This window comes from Protopterus annectens, chromosome 7.part0, assembly GCF_019279795.1.
Source record: "Protopterus annectens isolate FY-2018-M chromosome 7.part0, PAN1.0, whole genome shotgun sequence".
Lineage (NCBI taxonomy): Eukaryota > Metazoa > Chordata > Ceratodontiformes > Protopteridae > Protopterus > Protopterus annectens.
This window is the reverse complement of record NC_056739.1, coordinates 69,840,966-69,850,415: the sequence shown is the minus strand read 5'-3', so window position 1 is coordinate 69,850,415 and position 9,450 is coordinate 69,840,966.

Below are 9,450 nucleotides of genomic sequence, written 5' to 3'. Positions count from 1 at the left end.
TCAGACTATACGTTTTCCCTTGACTCTCCCTAGTTCTGGAGAAGCCACTAAGGAATGATGGTTAGGCATGTCTTCTGTGTGCTGTTGGAGTGTTACTCTGCGGGCATAGGCGAACCACTCTTGCCTGCCTTGGAGGAGTGTGTGGATAACACTTTATCATGTAGTCAGTCTAAGATACCTGATTCCCAGGCTAGTGTCCCTAGCTTGAGTTGGTCTTTTTCTGTGGAGTCTGCTAGAAAAAAGAAACAGGAAATTACACACTTGGCTTCCCCAGTCTCTCTAACTTTGAACAAGGAAGATTTATTAGACTTTGCCAATGGTTTATTCCAAGCCTTTAGTTCCTTCCTTGCTGACTATTACAAGAAAAAGAATTCCTTCTTTTTCTGATTCTAACTCCTATTCTTAGTCAGAGGAACAGGGATTGGAATGGGAGGGGTTTTGTCTGTTAATTCTGATCAGCCAATTGATTTAAAAGTTTTAGATAGTGATACTTCAGTACTTACTCCCCCAAGAAAAGTTATCTTTTTCTGAAACTACTTTCAAAATTAAAGAATTGTTTCAATGGGAACAGAGTGAAATTCCAGTATCCAAGTATAAAAGTATTATGATTTATTGCTACTGGATTTTCCTCAGCCTGCATCTATTTCTCCTGTTGTACTAGCATTAGAAGATGTTTTCTTAAAACCTATGGCATGCCTGACTACCAACCTCATGTCCCAAGAAGTCTGATAGATTATGTAAAGTAACTCAAACACATAAATATTTATTTTCTAATCCCAAATCTGACCCAGGAGTGATCTCTCTGATAAAACCTTCTGCTGTTGAACAGGTTATGAATGCTAATCCTATTTCTTCGGACAAGGATGGGTAAACCTTTGATAGATCTGTGAAAGAAAAAGTTTATTCTTCCACTAATTGTGCCTTCAGAATTCTAAACTGTCAGGCTCACATGTTAATGTTTTTGCTGGCTTTCCTTGAGAGTATAAGGAAGTTAACTGATAATTGTCCTTAGTCAGAGAATGACACATCTCTGAGTAGTTGAACTGCTTCTGTTTCTCAAATAAACAAGCATTCTTTAAAGAGTTCTTATGATTCTGCTGATGTATTGAGCTGCTGCTTCTGGTTCAGTTACATGAAGACTTACATAGTTACATTCACAAAACTTACCCGAAGATGTCAAAGTTGAGCTTTTAAATTCTTCTGTTGACAAAGAAGTATTATTTGGCCTATCTACTGCTGAGCTCCTGAAAAGATTTAATGAAAGAGGGAAGTTAATTCTGGAGGTAGTCCAGATTTTTTCAATTTTCATTCTCAAAATTTGTTAAGACTTTTCCTTCAATTTCAGGACCCTTGTATAGGAAACAAAATAAACAGTCTCATCAAGTTACAGACAGACTATCAAAAAGCAATGGCAAGGAAGCTCCAAAAAGAAGGGTGAATTTCCCAGAACAAAAGACAGTCCAAATAGGTAGAATGGTTGTCTATCATTTGAATTGTTACCAATCTTTAGGTGTGCGTTTTCTTCAGTAGCATCAGATAATCTCAGACAAAGGGGTTCTGAGAATCATTCAATAAGGATACAGATGGGAATGAGAGTCCCCTCTTCATTTCAGGGATTTCTTCACATCCCTGTTTCCTCTAGTCATCCAGAAAATGCTATCCCTTGGGCTAGTAAAACTAGTGCTCCTAGATCAAACAGAGAAAAAAAATGTCATTAGAGAATTTTTCTGGTGCCAAAGAAGGAAGGAACTTAGAGACCAGTCCTAGACCTTTCCTTTCTCGCCCTTTATGTTAAAGTCCCAAAGTTAATTTCCTTTACCCCTCACTCCTCCACTTAGTTTTCTGTTAACGCTAGATGCAAAAGATGCTTATTATCATCATATTCTGGTTATCAAATATTTCAGACATTTTTCTGCATCTAGATTACATTTTCAGTTCTCTATATTACTTTTATTACTTTTTTGGATTACCTAAAGCACCAAGGGTATTTTTAAAGTGTCTGGCACCTTTACTAGCTCATTTAAGATTGCAGGGTATTCACATTTGTCAATATTTAGATACATGTTTTATATTTGTAGAGTCTTTCTCAAAATGGCAGAAATCTCTGACCTGGGTAAAGGATATCATCAGCAGTCTAGGATTCCAGGTGAACATTAAGAAATTTTCTCTCATTCTTTCACAGAGAATGGTATTTCTGAGATGCCTTATAGATAGATCCCTTTCTTCCTCAGAATAGAGTAGATCTGTACACAGAGCAGTTTTCCAATCAGCCTCAGACTTCTACTAGGGAGTTCATCAGGATTCTAGATTTCATGGCATATATGATTCTCAAGGAACTTTTTTTACTTGATCAACTTCTGAAAATGTCAAACTTTACTTGGTCCAAACCATGTGATCAACATTTTAAAAATATGAACATCCAGAACATAGCAGGAACAGCATTTTTTCAGGGGGGCAAGACCTCCTGCACCACATACCCCCTGCTAATTATATATACCAACTCCGAGAGCATACTACAGGGGGAAAAGGGCACATTCTCCAGTCCCCACTGTACTAGAATTTCAGTACAGTTCATCTGACACTCTTTAAAATGTCGATTACATGATCTCAACCATGTGAATTTTGACTTTTTAAAAAGTCAATCAATTATAGACCCGATCCTTATGATACCTTTGTCCAAACTTCATTATTTATTTATTTATTTTTTATTGACTAGGTTAGCGGCTTTTCATGGGGGAGACCCGAGGTGGTATTTCTAGTACTTAGGAAACATTTCTTTGGAGGTACTAGATGATGCTGGAGAGCTCCTAAAGCAGTAAGAAAGGAGCCTAAGAGAAGCAGTACTGGGGGAGGGGAGAAAAGCTGTAGAGAGTTTAAAGTTGAAAAGGGAGAACTTGTAGAAAATTTCATTTGATATGGAGCTTCAGAATGTAGACAAACATTCCTGTGTGCTGAATGTTACAAATAAGCAACATTTATCTGTATCCATGGAGAGGGAAGTAAGCAGGTCTCTTGAACTTGTGCAGATAATAGAACTGGTGTCAGGAAGGCTTGCAGATGATGTCCTGTTAAAAATAATTGAGCAGGATTATCCAGGCGATAATTGTGCTGTTTCTTGAGGAGAGATGGCAGATTACCATCATCAGCCTTTCCAAAATAGTTATGTGGAAAAAGAACCTGATGATTTGGTGGCAGAAAATGAAGCAGTTAAAATTTATGCAGCAGTGACAGAAAGTAAAAGAGGAAGCAGCAACAAGCTGAGAAGGTTTTGTAGCAATAGGTAATGCAGTAACAGAAACATATGCAGCAGTGACAGAAAGTAAAAGAGGAAGCAGCAACAAGCTGAGAAGGGTTTGTAGCAATAGGTAATGCAGTAACAGAAACATATGCAGCAGTGACAGAAAGTAAAAGAGGAAGCAGCAACAAGCTGAGAAGGTTTTGTAGCAATAGGTAATGCAGTAACAGAAACATATGCAGCAGTGACAGAAAGTAAAAGAGGAAGCAGCAACAAGCTGAGAAGGTTTTGTAGCAATAGGTAATGCAGTAACAGAAACATATGCAGCAGTGGCAGCAGGCAAAAAAGAAGAGCAGCACCAAACTGTAAGTAAAACTGTTTTTAAAAAGGAGAGAAGAGCAACTGCGAGAATAAGAACAAAAAACAAAAAAATGACACTAACAGACAGATATTATGTATGGGACAATTTGGTAGCTGTCCTTGGTTTTAACGCTCAAGAAATATGTGGTGGTTAATATGAAAATTATAATTGCAGGAGGCATACCGGGGCAGAGACTTTTTGTGACTTAACATTTGAAACTGATGGATAGATGACATTTCTGTAACTGTGTAACAACAAGGACATTTATCTGTGGAACAATTATTTGTTTCTGATAGTAATTTAAATATTAAAAAATGTTACTTTTCAGTTTAGAACAGATTAACTGGAAAAAGATGATGTTATAAATATATATGCAGGGTATGTGTGAAACTGTTGATAATATTTTGAAAGCTAGAGATGAAAGATACTTATGGAATGGAGGGTCGAGGTTGGAAGCTGTTTTGAAATGTGAAAAAAAAAACATGGTGAACCTCTTGCCAGGTGTTATTTTTGTGGCTGGTCATACAGGGAGATTAAAATATGCTGGCTAGCCTAAATCATATTTCTTTTGTGGGGACTGTTCTCATTTAATTAATGATTGTGACAAGGTGCAATAGAACCAGTGTGGGGAGAAAGAACACACAGCATGAAGATGTGTGCCTGAACCTAGGTTGTGTAAAATGGGACATTTTTAGATGGATTGTTAAGACCAAACCATAAATAATAAAAAAGAATGGGAAAGGGTAGAAAACATACATGAGGAAGGACAACAAGAATTTGGGGAGGGGGTGAACTAGTTGAAGAAGAAACTGTATAAGAAGGAAAATATTTTTTAAACACCCTTCGTTGAAGGTTGGGCGTCGAGCTGGCAACTCGGCACCTTGAAAATCTACTGCCAATCATTAGCGGAGTGGAGTTCCGCTGTTGCGACCCCTAACCGGGAAAAGCTGAAAGACAACAACAACACTGAATTATCACTTGTTACATAGGCAGATTTACATTTATATAAAAGTAATTAAATTGTATTAACAAGTTCACATTTACAAATATTATACTTTACATATATTACTATATATCATATAATCTAAGCAACATTACATAAATTATTCAATTCCTGCCTTTTTTTTTTAAACAAGAATCATCTTTATTAAACCATTACTTGCCACATAGAAAATCATACATTTATATAAATGAAAACAAACCATACCAAAACAATCCTCCTGGTTGCAAGCATTTTACATCACAAACCATACTGACACACTCCCAGTTGCAAACATTATACATGACTTATAATCTACACAATCATTTTCAGTCTAACATTACATAGCTCATTTAAGTCCTGCCTTCTTTTAAACTTCATTCCTCCCCTTTATGTATTGCTCCAACAATTCCCATTTTTTTCCTATGTAATTTGCTCCTACCCTTTTCTAAAGATCTCAGTTTTAGTTCTTTTATCTCTGTTACTATATTCACTTCTAGTATAGTTGGTTTAGATTTTGATTTCTATTTTCTAGTAATTGCTTTTTTGGCAGCCACCATAATTAGACACAGCAATACCTTGCCATGTATAGGCAATTTTGATTCTGTATCATAGCTCAAAAAATCATCTCCCTCGTCACACCAATCTACCCATCCAGCATCTCTGACAGTGCATCCCACAGGAATCCTTAAAGTCCACTAACTTACCACACTTCCAGAAAATATGTTCCCAATTATCTCTTTCTTCCCAGTCAAACCTCCGACATTTGCTGTCTACCTGAAAAAAAATTCTCTGGAGTCTACTTGGGGTATACAAATATCTATGTAAACATTTCCAAGCAAAAATCCTGAATCTTCTAGATTTAGTTGCATATTTGGGAGACATGCATATATCTTCCCATTGTTTCTTTGTGAATTGCTTATCCAGCCTCTCTTCCTAATCCTTTCTAACCTCCTCTGATTGATTCTTATATTTATGCAGCATTTTATATGCTCTGTAATTATTCCTGTTTTAATGGCAGCTTCTGTTCTAGAGTCTACTAAAAACTCTACCAGTGCTGATCTTTCATTTAGGACCCCTCTATTTCTTTTCCTATACTCTGCTATCAGTCCTTGATAGGGAAGGCAATCTCTAACCTGCAGACCAAATACATTCTTGGAGTCTTCCCATTCTGTCATCTTTCTCACTCTAGTTATTTGTTCCCAATACCTTGGTGCCTTTGCCAGTTTTTGCCAATAAATTCCAGGTCCCTCTTGCCTATTGTCTGTATCCTTAATTACAGTCATCCCTATCAGCAGAGTCTTCTCTCTATTCCTGTGTTGGCTTAGTTCTTAGGATACTTTCTGCTACTTTATAGATGTAATATTCTGCATGATTATTGTTATTCTCCTTAAAGGCCTCCATCCAAAATCTCAGTCTCTCCTTGTTTCTTGACCTTTCCACCTGTTTCATCATCAATAGTTTTCTGCCTGTCCTATGTATAGGAGCCTTAGCTGTGTAGCTCTGAAATACCCCTTCAAATCCGGTAATCCCAATCTGCCCTGATCTACTGGAAGGATCATCTTATCCCACTTGACTCTTGACTCTTGTGTCTTCCCCTCCCAGATAAAGTCCTTCAGCTCTTTATTAATTGCTATCCACAACCTCTCCTCTGGTTGATAAAAATATGCCTGACCTGTGTATAAAACTAATTGGACTAAAAACATTTTAACTGCTTGTATCTTATTAGCCATATCTATATAACAAAGCTTCCATTTTCTCAGTTATTGTATTATCTTTAGTTTAGTCTCTTCCCAACATATTATACAACAGTGTACTGTCTCTTTCTGGTTTTGTTAGGCATAAAATAATATCATCTTCAAATTGAGCTAACTTTTCTTGACTACAATAACAATTATATCCATGAATTTCTGAATCCCTTATTTTCCTTGCCAATGCTTCAAAATATAATGCAAACAACAAAGGGGAAAGAGGACACCACTGCCTGCTTCCTCTGCTCAGGCAGAGATTATAATTACACTCCGATACTTCATATATCCTCTTAATCAACCTTATAATTTTATTAGGGAATGCAAATGCTTCCATTGCTGTGCTCATAAAGATCCAGCTTACTCTGTCAAATGCTTTGTCTACATCAAGACCAACCAACAACAAAGGTATTTTCTTAAATACTGCTTCCCTCTGGATCATCGGTGTTCTGTTAATATTGTCAAATGTTTGCCTCCCCTTCACAAAACCACATAGTTCCAGATCTATCAATTTTGGCATTACTTTTAGCCATTATAGGCATGAACATTTTATAATCATACTGTAGTATTGAAATGGGCCTGTATAAAGCTGGATCTGATGAATCTTTACCCTCTTTAGGTATTACATATACCACTACTTTCGTCCAGGATGTTGGTACTTCTCCTGTTAAACAAATCCTTCCAGATCTTTATTAGTATTTTTCCATCATAACGTCCAAACTTCCACAGAAATACCATCTATTCCTGCCACCCCTCCTAAGCAACCTTTTAATTCATGCTGCAGAGTTTTAGGAGGAATATGCACAGACTGAACTGTAGCTACAGCGGTCTTTCATTATGACAGCACTTTGTAAAACATAATGTTGTCCCATTTCGCAGAGTGACATTCACAGTAACTGGCATTTACTTACATCAGTGATATATTCTAACAACTGTGTGTGCAGTACTGGAATACCATTTAACCCCTTGCTGCTATCCAGAAGAGTTATGTATGTACCTGTCATTACTGTGCGTTTGTGTATTTGCAAAGATAAAATCAATGATATTTTTTTGCACATGTACTCACACACGCACACACACACACACACACACACACACTGCACATTTGCCTTCAGAAAACTGGAGGAATGCCATTTCACCTGCTGCATATTTTTGAGGTACTGGGGTTAACCAGAGCACATGGATAGATGCATACACAGACAGAGAGGGCATGCATACTCCAGATAGTAAAAGGCTACAGCCAAAGAAATCAAATAGAGCAAAGCAGTGTTAAATGGCAGTGCTACTCACTGCACCACTGTGGCAAAGAACACTTCCTTTCATACACATCCTTTTCCTGCCAAACTACCAAAGATAGCCACAGATCATGTATAATATCTATGTTTGTGATGGCAAGTGAAAGAAAACATGGCCAAATTGTTACTATTACATGCAATGCAACCACATAGCCCCAACACACACACACACACACAGACACACACACACACACACACACACACACACACACACACACACACACACACACACACACACACACACACGTGTAATTGAAAATGCTGATGATGTTTGTGCTAGAAAGTGAAATAAATTATTGCAGGCTTGTTAATTGTATACTACAGGCACACACACATATACACACACACATGCAAAAGCTATAGTGATATTAGGTTTACACTGATTTCAACAAATAGCAATACATGTTTCAACACTGGTACTGCCACGCCAGATCAGTGACTGTTTAGCAATCATCAAACAGCAGCAGGAGTAAGTCACTTTTATTTATCTCAGTGAAGAGTAATGCATACATGCCACTGCTCCTAATTTCATAGAATGTCCCTGATTTTGCCTCATAATTTTGCTCTGTCCTCATAAAAAGTCTGATTTGCTGGTAAATCATTCAGGATTGCAGACATTCAGTAAATCCAGACATCAGAGTTTCATACTTCTTATTGTCCAGAAAATATTTATGGAAAATGTTATTCTATTAATGTAAGTGAAATTAGGTAGTATTTAAAAAGTGTTCCTGATTTTGAGCCTTTATTCTGCCATTATTTTTGGCTTTGCCCAGAATTCTTGAACAAAGACATTGAGAGTTATAGTATGTCGTGTTCTGTCAATATTTATAAAACTCCCAGAAAGAGAAAAACATCCCTGAAAATCAGGTCTATCATCTTTTTTTTAAAATCCAAGATAAGTATTGAGATCAGGTACTCTAAGCGGCTGACCTCTAGTGTTTACCTTGCTCATATTCATTCATTGATTATCAGCCTTATCTTAACAGGGTCATATCAGAATCCTTTTTAGGATAAAGCATGTGATTGTAAATTGAATAATCTTTTTTTCTCCTTATTTACCCCCAAATCAGCAACTTTTCTTGGGCTCCTACACAGTCAATAATAATTTAAGGGCCCCTTGCAACCACAGGTAATGCAGGTGCCTAAAGCTGACTATGATTTTAGTTTTAGAGGATGGAATGCCTACCACCAAGATTTAACTAAGTCAGGGGCACTCTGTCAGCAGTAAAATAATGATATTGTGAAGCCTGTAACTTGAAAAAACACTGTTACTACAACCAGAGATATCTTTGAATTGTAAAGGAGATATAAATAAGTGTTATTATACTCACCTGGTTACTTAACTATACAAGATTGCTGTGCTAGCTTTTGTTTGACACATATGTAAAAAATGTCAAAATAAAATTACTTGCTACTAGCCACCTCAGTGTTTGCTGGTGCCTAAAGGTGGCTATGCCAATCACTCTCCACCAGATTATAACCCATTTCTCTCTATCAGATTGTCTCTATGGAGACATGAGAGCCAGGAGGTCAATTTCTCTTTATCAGATTGTTTCCATGGAGACATGAGGGTCACATACAGAATTGCTATTAAGCATACATTCATTTGCTAGAAAAAAGACTCATAATATTCAATATTCTTCTTCATTTCCTGCTTTATCTTAAAACGTGTTCCTAAAGCAATCTAAGAACCTTAATCCAGTCATTCCCCCATGCAAGAATGAAAAAAACATTAATTTTTCTTTTGTTATGCTCTTTTAACCAGGGCTTTTTTTTACATTGCAGTGTCTACATTCCTTAAAACTGAACAAGAAGAAAGAGAGAAGGGAGAA